Below are 16,834 nucleotides of genomic sequence, written 5' to 3'. Positions count from 1 at the left end.
TCAAAATCATGTTCGGTGCAATATCGACAAACATCCATAAACTTCTTGTTCTAAGCAAGGATTGGAACATGGTATAAACCTGAAAGTTTGTAAGGATGCTTAAAATATATCCCCAAACCAGATTTCACCATCAAAGCTCGTAACAATTCGCTCATTCGGCTGAAATAATTGAATTTCTTTTCGATATCAGTAAATTCTTTAGGAAATTGCCTACATTTAGGCGTTTTCCGCGTAATTCTTTAAATTTAATCATTCATTATTTCTATTAATAATGTATTGTTAAGAATTTGGCAAGCATATTCGGATTCAGGGAACTCTAATTCAGTATGTAGAGTTGTTTTAAGAGCTAACAATAATCGCATTGACAAGTGATCAATTTCACCCCGAAATGGAATCCCCAGATTTTTTATTTTGGATATGATTTTTAACACTAAAATCACATTTGTTAGAAAATTTCGGTTCATGAGCCTATTAGGCTCACCGTCGTACTTGTTTCCCTGCACTTAGTTGTTTGGCATTGGCAACATTATAGAAAACAGGAAAGGAAAACCATGAAAAATGATCAAATTCACCCGAAATTACGGTTATTCTATTCAATGGAAATGGTAAATCCGACCTTAAGCTTTGCTAATTTAAAATCCCTCAATGTATAGATACGTCTATGGAAACTATTCTATTCCATTGCCATTCCGTGGCCATTTCAATCATTTTTCTAACAAATTATTTAATGCGTGAATTTTTCGAACGTATTTTTAAAAAGACACGGACGCACAGTGGGCCGAAACTGAAAACGTTTTGACCCTTAACTGATATGATAAGGCATTGAAGTGGCATTTGCCGGCGGGCCTATCGAGAGCGTGAAATCCGAAGCGCAGGGTACAAAATACACCTTACGAGTTCGCGACCCAGTCCAAGAGGTCAAGTAACTTAAGCCAACGAAGCTAATTGAAGGAACTGAGGTAGAAGTTGTCCATCACCCGAATCTGAATTTCCTGCATGGACCTAATTCAGATGCAGGAAAAGCACATTTTGACGGAGATGATTAGCCAGATGGTGATTCGTGTGCAGCGTATCATCCGAATTGAAGGCGGCAGAAGATTTATTACAACGGAACTGATCCTTAAATTCTGTAAGACCACGTACCCTGAGAGAGAGAGAGGAGACAGCTGGCTTAGATCGCGAGCTCCCAAAAGTCAAGGGAACCTGTCATCAGCTGTCACTGAAAAACCGTGCATTCGAAGGGCAGGGGGTGAAAAACCGTCAAAATTCAAGTAAATGTAATTAGAATTTCTAGGTGTTTTTCGATGATTTCACATTTTAAGAACTTGAATATCAAAATATAGTTGTGTGTTGGCAAATTACTATTGATTTTTTATATTTAAATCCTTTTTTATAGTGAACAACAAGAAATGAAAATAATTTTGACCAAAATAAGTTCATCTGACCGTTGTGCACAACCCAAGAATTAAAGAAAGAAGTCAAAAAAGGTAAGAAAACAGGCCAACTGTCAGTGAGCTGTCTCCTCTCTCTCAGCACGTACTCAGAGTATATAAATGTCGGCTTACTGCGTTTAGCGACTCGTTCCTATTTTCCAAGCCCGATGCTCTGCTACGACTGCTTCAGCTACGGACACACTCACGTTCGTTGCCCTGGACCGCAACGCTGCGTCAATTGTTCGCAGAACTTCCACTGGGAAGAATCCGGTGAAGCTCCGTCGTGCCGTATTTGCAAAGGTGATCATCGGTGTTACCGGAAGGTAACAAAAAGAAAGACGATAGAATCGAGCAGATGATGGCTTTCATCAGGTCAAGCGGTAGTCTAACCCAGAAAGAGTCATCATGTGAGCGAATCCGTCGTTGTAGAGAAGCCCCACCACAGCTGAGAGCAGCGAGTAATGTACTCAGGCTTTCCAAATGTACCGCCTCGTGACAGTATGGACCAATGCAGGAGTTCACTAGTTTGACGTTTAAGCGGTGCCGAATTCCCTGGTTTCCATGGTCACGTAAATAACACGCCCAGTGAACCAAGTATCGTATAAGAAAGTGTATCCAAAATCACATATTCGTCCTTCAAAAATCACAATCGCACAACATGCCAAATTAAACGCTATCAATGGCAACACAAGTTGTGTATAAATCCCCAATACGATTCATAAACGACAATCTGTGTTGACAACAAAACATGTCGTAAATAGTGCAACATAGAATCGCGTTATGTTATATAAACTGACAGATCATATATCAATCCAGAAAGCATCATATGAAATCGCAATAACTTAGCAAAATTTGCCACCCAAACTTTGTATCTGCTGACGATAGGCCTCAAAGAACAACAAAGAATTTGTCGCTGTACATGAAACATTGTCAAATATTGGCAAATAATCACCCGTCAGATGTGTAACCCTTAGTGGCACAGTGGTAAGGTGTCCGATTCCTGATCCAAAGGTCCCGCGTTCGAGACTCGCTGGAAACTTTTTTTTTATTTTTATCCAAATTTTGTGGCATCGTATATCTATCGCAGAAAGTCTGAAAAAGTCGTGCCAAGTACGCATATAGCCTCCACTTTGGTAGGTATATAGCTTTTTCATGCGGCACCGCTCATACGTCAAATAGTGAAACCGTGCATGAACTAATGGACCGATGCACGAGTTCATTATCTGACGTTTGAGCGGTGCCGTGTTATTTACGTGACCATGGCAACGAGTGAATTCGGCACCGCTCAAACGTCAAATTAGTGAACACGTGCAAAGGTCCATTCCGACGGCTGTCATCAACTGCTCCCTACGAACTATCCATGACAGCCTACTATGAGATGATCATTAGCCTGGGACACGATTATATGGAAAATTTTGATTCTCGAGCCAGTCCACTTTTTGGATTGCATTTAGGTCCCATAACAAAACTGCAAAATTTCAGCACGATCGATGAAAGGATATTTTATCGCCAGCCGTTCAAAGTTTGATGCGAAACGTTCGGTGTTTTCGGCTGTTATCGTGTCGAGGCTGTACATTTGGAAAGCCTGAATCCACAAGACGGCTGGCCCAATGACTCGATCTAGGAATAACTTCCCGGCCAGAAACGCTTAGTTATCCTAAAACGGCCTAACGGTTTCACGGTCAACCCCGAAGAAGAACTGGTGACGCGTACAACGTTGATATCACCTTAGCCGAACTTCTGTGGGTTCTTGACAAAGGGTGAGGTGCCTCGACATGATAGGGTACCCGCTGCTTCAACGCCATCCCGTGTCCGTGAAGGCCAAAGCGGGCACACTACCATTTGAATTGCTGGCGGTTCAGTGTGTAGCGAGGACGGATCGTATTTGGAACTGATGGAAACCTTCGATTCTATGGAACGTGAAAAGAAGTATACGAGCCGGTGACCCACCGGAGAAACTTGACCAGTCATTCTGCAACTTCTGTGGACCCACTTCCACAACTCGACCGTCGTCTACACTGACGGCTCGAAGTGCGAGTGAGCTGTATACTGGTCATGGAGGCCGGATCTTTCGAGCACCCGTGTGTCGTATCCGGAAAGCTGAACCTTTGGTTATCGTTGAGAGCAACGGACGTGTTGCGAAGGAAGGTTCAGCTTTACGGATACGACACCGTGGATTCAAGAAATCGAACAGATCGTGCGAAATAAAAAAAAATCCTATCTGTACTGTACTATCAGAAAATCTGTACCTCTCCAGATGAATCTATACTTCTGGTGGCATAGTACAAGCTAAGCTCCCAACAAAAATTGAGAAACTAGTTCGTGCATCACGAGACACTACCGTTCGCCTAAAAGCAAACTAACCACATATTCTGATCCTATTTTCACATAGAAAAATATCACTTTTTCCAAATATTGTTTTGGTAGTATGGGATGGGGTGTTATAGCATCTTTAGCCGTTTTGATATTGTAAATTTCGCACCTTATCGAACGCGACGATTTGTAATCGTCGGCGGTGAAACCGTCGCCAAAATCGTCGCCAGTCAACCAGCCGCTGCAAATTTGACGTTTCACCAGTCTTACCAACATAACGGCGAATCACCTTCTTTGATTGGCAGCGCGTTTCGTTGGCCATGAAACAGACAATACATATTCCATCAGCCAAATCGAAACAAAGAAGCCGAATATCCGAAATAAAGGCGAAGTAGGCCGTCAATGAAATTTGTACTGGGCACAAGGGGTGGATCACTTGTTTGATGCACATCAGATGTACATTGAATGGCATCAAATGCATTTTTTCGTGATTCACATCAACTTAGCCCTGAGGTTGAAAACTTCATTTTGTTTTCATAGTAACGCGTCGTTGTTTGTTATGAAAGTAAAACAGTACAAAAAGCTGACAGTCTGACAAAAAGCTGTTCTTGATGATCTGCAGAGCAGTTAGGAACGGGCCCAATCGGTATTTCCTTCCCAGAAAGCATTTAGGCTGGTAAGTGACTCGCTGGTAGTTGACTGGGATAGCGTCGTTCAGCTGCCAACGCGATTGAGTTGGCCTTCCAAATTGATCGTAGTTTTAGGGTTCAATATCAGAATTATGGGCCCTATTTTAGAAGTCGAGTCGACCAATAACTACTCGACTGGAGTCACTGTCGACCAAAAATGTTGGTCGACTTGGTTCTGTCACTCGAGTTTTTCGACAGTTGTCACTCTATGTGACTGGATTACTATGGGAGTCGACGGGTGACATCTGAAATAAGCATGCTTACTTTGATCGACAATGACTACAGACGAGTCATATGAATCCTCTCATATGAATCTTACAAAATAGGCCCTATTTTATAAGTCGAGTCGATCAAAAACGGGTCGACTGGAGTCACTGTCGACCAAATATTCCGCTCGTCTTGGCTCTGTCACTCGAGTTTCTCGACAGTTGTCACTCTATGTGACTGGATTACTATGGGAGTCGATGGGTGACATCTGAAATATACATGCTTGCTTTGATCGACAATGACTACAGACGAGTCACGTGAATTCGCTCGAATTACAAAATAGACCCCTTATATTTGTAACCAGTGTCAGTGTGATGTCTAGTGTTGATGAGATTTGTCGCGTTTAGTTTCGTAAATGTATTGTTAAAAAAAAGAAAACGTTTGTAGACAGGTTTAAGTAAGACGTCCCGAATGCTCCCACGAACGCAGCCAACACAGCTCCACCCTATATCAGGACGACGACAGTGCCGCTAGTCACCGCCAGGGCTACGCTAAACGACACTAATAGGCGGTCATGGGGGTGGCGAAACGGGTGGCCATGATGAGGTGGATTACGTCATTGATGGTCATGGGTTAACGGCCAAAGGTTCGGGGTCAACGTTCACCAGCAAGCCACTTCATAAGCCTGGTGATCGTTGAACCTAGCCCGACTGTACCGCTTCTAATTTCTACCATTTCGCATCCTCGTCATGTCCACAGGACCTCGCGGTTTTTATTTAAAAACGCCATTGCGGTTTGAGCCATTCCACCGTAGCCTACCTGCGTGGACCTTAGGCGGATAATTCAGGAGTGAGTCCGTGAAGACCTGTACCCCAGAACGACAACCAAGTGCGCTTGGTAACCCAGGCTTTCCAGTGAATCCACGGATCACTGAAGCCTCGAGTCCGTCACTACACTCGAGGGGCGCACGGGACAGGCAGCAGGTCCACGAGAGGCTGCAGCCGAAGAAGAAGAGAGAAGGAAGCATCGTCGCCCCTGGCCAGAAGAGAAGGAGAAGTCTGAGCGGTCGGTGATGGAGCAACGGAGGAGGAGCAGCGGAGAAGGTGCTGCAGTGAACGGGGCCCCGAAGAAGTGAAGGAATTGTAAGGTAGGAGTAGGATAAGAAAGTGGGAGGCGTCGTCCGGTGTTAAGGACGGACGCAAGTAAAGAGAAGGAAAGATTAGGTGAGAGAGAGGAACAGGAAGTAGGACGTCAAGGAAGTGGAAATATAAGTGTACACGAGACCACGAAATAGAGGGAGTTTTACTTGAGCCAATCAGTAAGTGTTTTCTTTCGCGGAGTGTCACGAGCGTAGCGCCAACTCTGAGGTTTGGAGACGGGGGTCTCATCTAGGCTGGGAGTAACACGGCCTGCAAGTTACATATTTGCAGTCTGGGATCAATTATATTTTAGGTAGAAGATTGTGGAACTACAACATAGCGATGACCTGGTACACTTCAACGGCATATGGAGGACATAAGAGGGACTCTTTGGAACAAGCTTCTATGAAACCTTCCGCTGAGAGATTTTCCACTCTTCCAATGTGGACCGAACTTATTTTAAGCCTTCATTTGTAATATAAATCAATTGTTTGATAAAGTAGAAATCATCTAGAAAAACTGGAAATAAATCATCCTCCTTCCTCTCCCATAAGCTTTACTTCATGAATACAAGATTGACAATCAAGGTTATGATTATAAATTTAGTCTGTTCCATATCCACGAAGAGAATTCCCCAACAGTCTTCTAAAGCTTTTTTTTATAACTATTTCTATCTATAACAGCACCCTTCATAAATGTTGTTGTTGGTGACCTCGTTCTGGTTTAAAATTTGCAATCTTATCATGTCCTCATGACTTTGTACATCTTCCTTACTGAGTTCGCCAATCATGCCCTCTATTTCCAGTTTTGGTTATGTGAAACAGATTTATCAGCACGGTATTTTGCAATTTAGCCATTCCGGCCATCAGCTAACTACACAGCCATTTTTCTCTGATATGTCTTCAGTCTTACTAACCACATATAGATCCCAAAAGGATAAATTTAGATTGAGAACTCTGGAAGTTCCTCTGGATGACCATTGCTTTTGATGGTTCATTTAGCAGGTAGCTGCCATGATAGAGTTAAAAATCACAGCTTACCATGAGTTTAGAAATTTTCAAAGAGAACGAATGCATTGAAATGCATTTAGATTTCCTCGATGCATCAAGATTGATCCACCCCTTGACTGGGCATCAATGATTTTTGCTAATTCGTCTCACGATTGCAAATTGAAGGAAATCACTTGGTTCTGCCCTGGGAGGGAGGCACAGATACTACACACGAAATATAGAACAACGTTTGTTTTAACTGCAAGATAACTCCAGTTTGCCAACAGCAATCAAGGCAGGCTTGGGGAAAATCGCTAGTTTTCTTTTGTTGTGTACTTTCGATCTTTCCTGACAAACATGGGAAAAAGGCCACAGTTTTCTATGCACTAAATATTCATTTTCATTCGAAAAAGTATAACGATGCGTTTTTCAATGCTTTGTATTCAATCAGATTGAAAGGTGTTCACGTGACATTACTTGCATAGTGTGCATAAATTGATTTTTAATCGATTTTTGTCACTTTTGATGAAATGCGAAAATGTGTTTTAATCAGTTACGCGCTTTTTCCATGTTAGTCCAATGTTTGAGATCTGGGCTCACAGTGACAGTTCGTGACAGCGGAATCCCGGCTCACTATGACGTACATACATTTTGTATTGGTTTCTCCCTCCCAGGTTCTGCCCTAACATAGCAGAAAAAGTATCAGCATACTTTCTGCATGTAAGCGCAAGTAGTGATACTTTTCTGAATCAATATTACCTATAATGAATGAGTTATATCACTTTGAACTTGCAAGCTGCAAAATCAACCAAGCTGCCGAATCGAATGACGGGCTATTTAGCCTTAAACACGACAGCGAGTTTGATAACACAACCTCACGCGCACACAGTTTGCTACGATCTATATTCCCTGTTTCAAAAAATGATACTGGCTAAAAAAAATAGAAAGTATTATAACAATTTCAAAAATAACTTTCCGTTCTATGGTTGAACGGAAAGCTACCGCAGCTGTCACATTACTGATTTTCTCAAAGCATCATCAACCGGCTGCGATGATACCTTGGAAACTACGCTAATGACAGTTCTGCCGTTTTTCAAAGCTTTGGACTCTACTAGCATCCATCGGAACCTGCTACCGATAAGGGTTCATTCAAATATTACGTAACGCAAAATTTGTCAATTTTAGACCCCCACCCACCCCCACGTAACAACTTTTGTATGGAACATTTTAAATTTTTGTATGGACCGTAACGCTATGTAAAACCCCCTCCCACCCCTTGTTGCGTTACGTAATATTTGAATGGCCCCTAACTCCGTTCAATGATACAATGATTTTCAAGCCTGCGGTAGAACTTTGACAGCTGCGGTAGAATTTGGTGGCTACCGCAGAACGGAAATTTTTCAAAATAACCGTAATATTGTTTGAGATTGGGAAGACTTGCACCCACATTATTAGATTTGTTTTAAAGGAAAAGTATAAATTATTTACGACATGTCACTAGAAATATAACAATTTTAAGAAATTAGGAGAATATTGAACATTTGTTTCTATTATTCGAACCACTATGTTGTGAAAATATCAAACAATGAGTGTGTGAGTTATTGAAATTTTGCGAAACCGTTGAAAAAAAAATCAATAAATTGATAAACATTTGTAAAAAATCTTAATACATGCTATTCTTTGAAAACGATTGACAATATTAAGATGGGATTCGATTCCAGCTATACGATTTGACACTTTTTTCTTCCAATGAAGTATAAACGGTGCCCCTTAAACACAATATATTTACTAGATCATATTCTAAAGGGCGAACACGAAATTATTGCGACACATTCAACAGGGCATAACTTTTCTAACATTGGGTAAAAATCAACCAAATTTTGCATACTTTCTCATTGATGTGTATTGTTTACATGCTGTCAAACTCGAAGTCCGGTTTTTTTCGATTCAACTAAAATGGAGGTGAACCAACGCGAGTCGAGAGAACAAATTCTTTCCAAACACCTGGAATTTCCTGATCTGTCGCACCGGCAGTTGGGAAAAATGTTGAACATTCACCATTCAATCGTCTCCAGAGTGTTGAAGCGGTTGACGTTGGACCACGGCAAAGGAGCTGGAAGAAAACCGGGACTGGAGAACAAAAAGACGGAGGGAAATGTAAAGCGGATGATTACAGCAAATCCCAACGTCTCAAGCCGTGATTTGGCTAAAAGACCGGCATGTCGCCGAGCTACGTCCAGAATGCAAAGACGAGAGCTGGACTACATACATACAAGGTACAGAACTTCCCAAACCGCGATGAGCGGCAACAATCGACGGCTGAAACTCGGGCATGGAAGCTCTATGAGAAGATGCTGACAAAGTATGGCTGCTGTGTGATGGACGACGAAACGTATATAAAAGCCGATTTTAAGCAAATTCCGGGGTTGGAGTTTTTCACCGGTAGGAGCAAGTTCAATGTGGACGACACATTTAAGAAGAAGAAAATGTCGAAGTTCGCCTCCAAATATCTCATTTGGCAGGCCATCTGCTCTTGCGGACTGAGAAGTGAGCCTTTCGTGACAAAGGGCACAGTAAATGGCGAGATCTACAAATCTGAGTGCCTCGAGAAGCACCTTTTGCCGTTCTTGCAGCAGCACGAAGAAGCTCCGCTATTTTGGCCAGATTTGGCATCATGCCTCTATTCTAAAAGTGTCATGTAGTGGTATGAGGGCAATTCTGTCCATTTTGTTCCAAAGGACATGATTCCGCTAAACTGTCCGGAGCTGCGCCCGATGGAGCAGTACTGGGCAATAATGAAGCGGGAACTTCGGAAGAGCAAGAAGACAGTCAAAGACGAGAAGGACATGTTAAGAAAATGAAGAAAAAAAACTGAGAAACTGGTACCAGATGACACAGTAAAGACTTTGATGGAGGGCATCAATCGAAAATGCCTTCAGTTTTACACACTTAAATTATTTCACCGACCTCAGTAAAATTTTTCGCCGAGAACCCAACAGCTGAGAGCTCGGTAAATTTTAACGCCGAATCTCGGTACTTATTTTACCGAGATTTCGGCAATCCGAATTTTTTGCCGAGATCTCGGTGAACGTTACCGAGATTCGGTAAACGTTTACCGAGATCTCGGTAAAAGTTAATAAGAAAATTGGCATGACATTTTCAGTGTCGCAATAATTTCGTGTTCACCCATATTATTATGTAGATCATACTCAACTTCATAAGAATGACAGAAAGAATGATCTTTGAATGTGAGAAGTAACAAATCACATTCAAGAATCTGTATATTTCATACAAATAAATAATGCTAGAATTTGCTGGGTGTAAAAGACCTCTGGGTCTAAATGGATTTCATGTTAAAAGTTCAACCAAATGGTTTGTTAATTCTTTGAAGCATTCAAGAAATATTAATTTTACATATCAAGCCTTCCTTAGTCTAGTCGTAATGTACGCGGCTACAAAGCAAAGCCATGCTGTAGGTGTCTGGATTCGACTCCAGGTCGATCCAGGATCTTTTGGTAATACAAATTTCCTTGATTTATCAGGGCATCGTATCTGCTACAAATGCGAAAATAGAAACCTTTACAAAGAATGCTCTCAGTACCTACATGAAAACTGTTACGCTTCAATAAATAAAATTCTAGAAAGCTGATGAAGATTTTTAAATATATATTTTGATTGGAAGACATCATATGGACGATACACACTAGCTGCATACGAAGTTAAATAAAAGTGTTTCATTTAACCCTCTTTGTGGATGTTTATTTTTGATAAGAATTTACAATCATACCAAAATTAAATTTCTACAATTCTGTTCCGCTGAAGAAAAGTAAAAATGTCTGCGGAAATAATTGTCAAGAAATTTTCTACAGTGAGCTCCCCTTGAAGTGACATTTCTTTTCAACTGCGTACTGCGATCAAAGAAAAATGCTTTTCTTGACCATTTCTTGCAAGATATTTCCCTCACATCGAGATAGGCGATTACTTTTCTTTTGAAGTGCATAGTCCCCATAACAAAAGAGTTTCCGTAGCCACAATATCCCACATAACATGGCACCATCGATGTCGACGATCGATTTCTGGGCACCAATGATAGTACAAACATAGTGTCGAAATGACAGCTCCGAAAAGTTCTTGATTTCGTGGTGCAGAGGCGACGATGGCTCGATCGACCGGTGAAAACCAAGTTTATGGTTTGCGTTATCTACCACTCACATCGCGCGAGTCAATATTGACACAGAAAGCAAGAGGTTCGTCACCTCCAGGCCGATTGACGAAATGGGAAAACCAACAGCGATAGTTTTGCGAAATCGGGTCAGCGCACTAAAGTTCCTCTAGCGCGTGAGGTTTGTCTTTGTGTACGGAATTTAGAAGTTTATTTTTTGCAACTCAACAGTTGATTGAACAAAGTATGCCATGCGCAATCAAAATTGTACGAAATTGAAAGATTTTCTTTCGTAGCTGACTACAGAGCCTACTTGGGTTGGTTGGATTCAAACATTGATCAAGTATCGAAAAACAACACGCTTACTTTATGGTGTTCTTGATGTTGTTGCTGCTGTTGGTGTCGCTATTTAGTTGGTGTGACCAGATAAGATAATGAAGGCCCACTTCTTTGCCTTCACCTTCGGTAGTTTCAATCGCGACGTGTACGTTTCTTTTCAACCGTCATCGTACGTGTATTTCTATCATATTGTGCGAGAAGAATGTTCAATCCCAGGATCGACGGACTGAGTCGCGAGGCGGGAATGTTCGTATGGTAGGGATGGAAGGGCTACCGCCACCGCACCAACACAGTGGGCAAAAACGGGACTCGAAACTGCAACTTTCAGAAACCGCTGGTTTGATGCGTAATCATATACTGGATTCTATCTTCTATCTTCTATCTTCTATTTTCTATCTTCTATCTTCTATCTTCTATCTTCTATCTTCTATCTTCTATCTTCTATTCTTCTATCTTCTATCTTCTATCTTCTATCTTCTATCTTCTATCTTCTATCTTCTATCTTCTATCTCAAGAACAGGCTAACGGATTTTCATGCCCTTATATAGTAACACATATTTTGAGCTTTTTTGAAAATCCAATCCGCATGGTTATTAAATTTATTAACTCATTACGCGTGGTAAAGATGGATAATTATGGATGAAATTATGAAAAAAAAACCACGTGCTCGGCTGGTATTTGAACCCAGGACTATTGTATGCTAGACGAGCGCTTTGCGAACTAAGCTACCAAGCCACTTGGTGACCCAATAACTCAGTTAGTGGAATTTGAATTCGAAACTTGTAACCAACTGAGTTATTGGGTCACCAAGTGGCTCGGTAGCTAAGTTGGTAAAGCGCTCGTCTAGCATACAGGAGTCCTGGGTTCAAATCCCAGCCAAAAACGTGGATTTTTTTCATAATTTCACCCATAATTTATCCACCTTTATCACGCGTAATGAGTTAATTAATGCTTTTATAGTTGAAATTCTAAAGGGTTACGTCGTGTTCGTATAGACTAAATTAACGGAAAAACTTCTGAGAAAGAATGAATAATCCTAGGGAAAATTAAAGGCGTTTGACATAACCTAGGGTAATTTGCCCATTACATCGTTTAGATCATATTTTACATAAATACATAAGTACCAGTCAGAAAAATTGCGGAGAAAATGGGACATTTTTGTGGTATACACAGACAAAATAACTGCTTGATGTCTAATTGAAATTGGTCAATTTCCATGTTTCCCTCGAAATTACCTTCAATCGATCCCAAGTGATACTTTAGATGAAAACAGGTAGGCATATGATAATGTTTTGAACCAGCGGCTTCTAAAAGTTGCAATTTTGATTCCATTTTTACCCACTGTGCAGCAATGGTAACGTGCGAATTACACCGATTGCTTTGTTTTTCGTTCTCCAAGCTTCGGGCACGGTCTCCCAAAATAACGATAATCAGCCTTAGGACTCTAGGCTAGGTGTGCAACCTTGCTTCGCTTATCAAGCTTAGTTATCTTCCTACTGTGCTCTCCGATAAGCGCAGCGACGGATCCGTTTGATGGATTTATGAACTGATTATAATTATAGGCGAGATTTGTGTCACTCGGAGGCGATTTTCTAGCTAATGAAATTGATTTCTAGTTTGCTCTTTGCTGATGTTGTATGCCCTGTAGATTTACCTTATTTTAATGATACTAAATCTCCGATCTGTTATGTGGAATACATAGCAAACAAATAGCAAACTTAGTGGCATCGTATGGAGGAAGGATATTGCTTTCATATGAAGCTAAAAACAATTTGGCAACCATTTTAAATTTGACCGCCATCTTGAATTTTGTCAGAAAAATCGTTTTTTCACCATTAGTGCACCGCTCGTTTTAAATTCTGAGATCACCATTAGGAAGCTGTAAATAAACTGAGTAAGGCTGCAAAAACTAAGTGAGCAATGGTATTTACCGTATGAAATGAACTATTTTCTAAATCATGTTCTACGATTTTGACGTATATGACGAATGCAATCAATGCAAACATCACTTTTTGTACAACAAAGAAACAAATTTTTAATAGTTGGTGTTCCCTTCGAGTCGAGTGAAGAATAAGAATGTTAAATTAAGAAAAAAAATCTAACGGCCATCTTGGATTTTGACGCCATTTTGATTTTCAGTTGTAGAATGAGTTTTTCACCTTGTTAGCACTTGTTGAATTTCAAGGCTACCGTAACGCTTACTCTTTCGTTCTTCTTTTTCCTGGTGTTACGTCCTTACTCGAACATATAAGAATTTTCTTTTATAATGCATATTTGGTAACATATTTTAAGTGATAGCCTCGAAATTCAACATGTTGAGTGCTAACAAGGTGAAAACATTTGAAATCGAAATGGTGTCAAAACCCAATTGTTGTACAAAAAATGATGTTTTCATTGATTGCATTCGCCATGCACGTCAAAATCGCAGAACATGATTTAGAAAATCGTTCAATTCATAGGGTAAATACCATTGCTCATCTAGTTTTTGTAGCCCATACTACTCAGTTTTTTCTCAGCTTTCTGATGATGACCTCAGAATTCTAAACGAGCGGTGCGCTAATATGGTAAAAAAAAGGTTTTTCTAACAAAATTGAAGATGGCGGCCAAATTCATAATGGCCGCCAAAACTTTTTTAATTTCAGATAGAAATTAATCCTTCCTCTAAACAATGCCACTAAGTTTGCTATGTGTTCCAAGGGAAATATGAGACATATTACGTGAAGAAATACCTAAAATTCATCACAAATAGGCTTTTTTTGCAAACTGTCTTGATTGCGTACGAGAGGTCTACAAATTTCAATAAACCGAATCAACCACCCTCTAATTTTATCCAATATATTATGGTTCTTTTGAAAATTTTCCGTTCTGCGGTAGCCGTCAAGTTCTACCGCAAGCTTGAGAATCATTGTATCATTGAACGAAATCATCTAATCAAAGCATGCTAGTGGAGTAAATAGCTTTAAAAAACAGCTGTAAACAACAATTATCAGCGAGTTTTCCAAGGTATCATCGCAGCCGCTTGATGATGCTTTGTGAAAATCAGTAATGTGATAGTTGCGATAGCTTTCAGTTCAACCGTAGAACGGAAAGTTATCTCTAAAAAAGCAATACTAGCGATCAGTGACATAAAATTGGAATTCTAACGATGTGTGCCGTTGGCGGCCTGGTTTCAACGAGAATTGCTTCGATATTAAACGATTGTTAATTTTTTTTTTTGAGAAATTGCATCACGCACGCGGTTCCCATAATCGGATTGATTCCGATATCGACTACGGCCACTCTGCAGAATAAACAATTGCACCACCTTATTTATATAGACCGAAAATCCCCGAATTCGTAAGCCTCCGGAATCACCTGTATCAAAAGCACTTGCCACCTGATAACGCACCTTAAATTCCACCTCGGGTAATGCCATATCTTCCCGTCGACGTGTCAACTCTGGCGATAATGATTGTGCAACAAGATTCGACCAGAGCACTGTACTTACTTAATCCCGCGCCTGGTCACATTCTGTTCCCATCCCAAAGTGCTGTTGTTGGAAGCTTAACTTGGCTACCTTCCCACAAATTCCTCCGAATCTAGGAGGTTTAATTTTTTTTAAATATAAATGAAAATTTACATTCTGAAATGTGTTCCAGGAGTTTGATAGAGCAGCGTTTCGGTTGGGGATTAGCAATCACATGAAAGCGGTTCCACCGTGGCAAATAGATAAGCTTCTTTCGCAATGGAACGAAGGCACAGCTTCGATCCGTAACTTGGCTTGCTAAGGTTTGGTTGGTGTCACTCACCCTAATCATTTAGGGCTAGGGCATGGGTTCTCAAATTCTGTTTCTCGGTGCATATGTCAAGGTAGGGTTTCGTTCTACTTCGTCGTAAGAGCTACTATTCGTCGTGTCAAACTTTAAATGTTCCACTACGGCGGATATTCCAACTTACCTGCAACATAGATTCATTTTCCAAATGTAATTTTGTTAAAGCTTTTATGATTCGTCCACCTGTACACCAAAAATGCAATGAAACTAATGTATTTCGATAAATAACTTCAGTTCAATTATCCACTTAACACTTTTTCACCGAAATCGCATGGACGAACACGATTTGAGAGAAATGTTTAGAGATCGACATCAGTCACACCACTTTCCAACACAAGTTTCTTCCTGCCCTCGTGGGTGACTTACTTCGCCGGGCACTTATTTTCACTATGGAAAACCTTCGTACTTCTTCACTGAAGGATCTCATTCCAATCACACGCCATAAAACTTCAATAAATCACCAAATTTTACGAAATTTCCTCAACCGCCGCGTATGATTGAGAATGTAAACAAAGTTCTATCCGTCGTACTGAGAAAAAAAGCATGTGCGCATCAATGTGTGCGCGACGCTCGACGTAAAAATACGGTTCCTTTGATTGTGTTGTTTTCGCTGTACTGTGAGCAAATGCCATAATTGTACGGTCAAAAGGAATTGTGTTCATATGTTTGGGATGAATTTTGATGACAAACAATTAATTTTAAAGGAAATTAGTATATTCCAACATGCTGAAGGAATGGAGGGAGATGCCCGTAGATCTATATAATCTAGTGAAACATTTTATTATAGCGTTGATATATTGTGTTTTAACCACTCAATACATCACAGTGAGCCGTAAGTTGTGAGACGAATCTGGAAACTGATTGCGACGGAGTTGAAAACGATACGACGGATTGAGAATACGATAAGATGCATTTTCTTTGCATTATTTCCAAAAACAGATCAAGATTTGTCAAAATGTTATTGAACAATGCTAAAGCCGTGAATTGTTTGACATCGGTTTGTATCAGCATCATTCACTGCAATACTGGGAAAATTGCAGTTCTCACTGATCAATGCTTAATACGATGGATACTAGCACATCACCCTATCAAATTTAAATATTGGATCCACGATAGTCGCTTGAAACCGAACTCCTGAACCTCGTACGCATTCATCCTAGACATCTAATTGCGTAGCTCCGTGTCCCTCCAGAACGATATTCCCCAAAATGATGTACCCAAGATATCCATTCCCCAGCATCAGGGATTGAATCATGAGAAAATTGAGAGAATCTCTCACTTATCGTTTTCTGTATCAATCATGACTTGCAGCACATCATGAGAAACTGTTTATCGTACACTGCTTCAACTCTAGATCGGGGGGATAGCAGTGTATGATGAAACCCCCTGAACAAACACTATTGCCATCGGATGTTCGGGGATTATTTATCGTGCCAGTAAAATAAAACACCACCCCAATGGCAAACAAGAGAGAAAATAGGATATTTTCATCGCTCTTTCTTTGGGGCGCATGTTCGCTGCTTTTTTTTTTTATCAAACTTGTTACAACTTGTGAAACATTGTCGATCATGGACCGATACAGATGGGATGTTTTTCTTCGCTTGCTTTGATCATGCTTCAATACCAAATGAGAACGGATTCTGCAATACTTGCTCAGAATCGTTTGTACAGTCGACTCTCCACATCTCGATGTTCTATATCTCGATATCTCTCCCTATGTCTACGATTTCTTCTTCTGCATACATTTTCTC

This window comes from Aedes aegypti, chromosome 1 (genome assembly GCF_002204515.2).
Source record: "Aedes aegypti strain LVP_AGWG chromosome 1, AaegL5.0 Primary Assembly, whole genome shotgun sequence".
Classification (NCBI taxonomy): domain Eukaryota; kingdom Metazoa; phylum Arthropoda; class Insecta; order Diptera; family Culicidae; genus Aedes; species Aedes aegypti.
Note: the sequence above shows the minus strand (reverse complement) of the source record.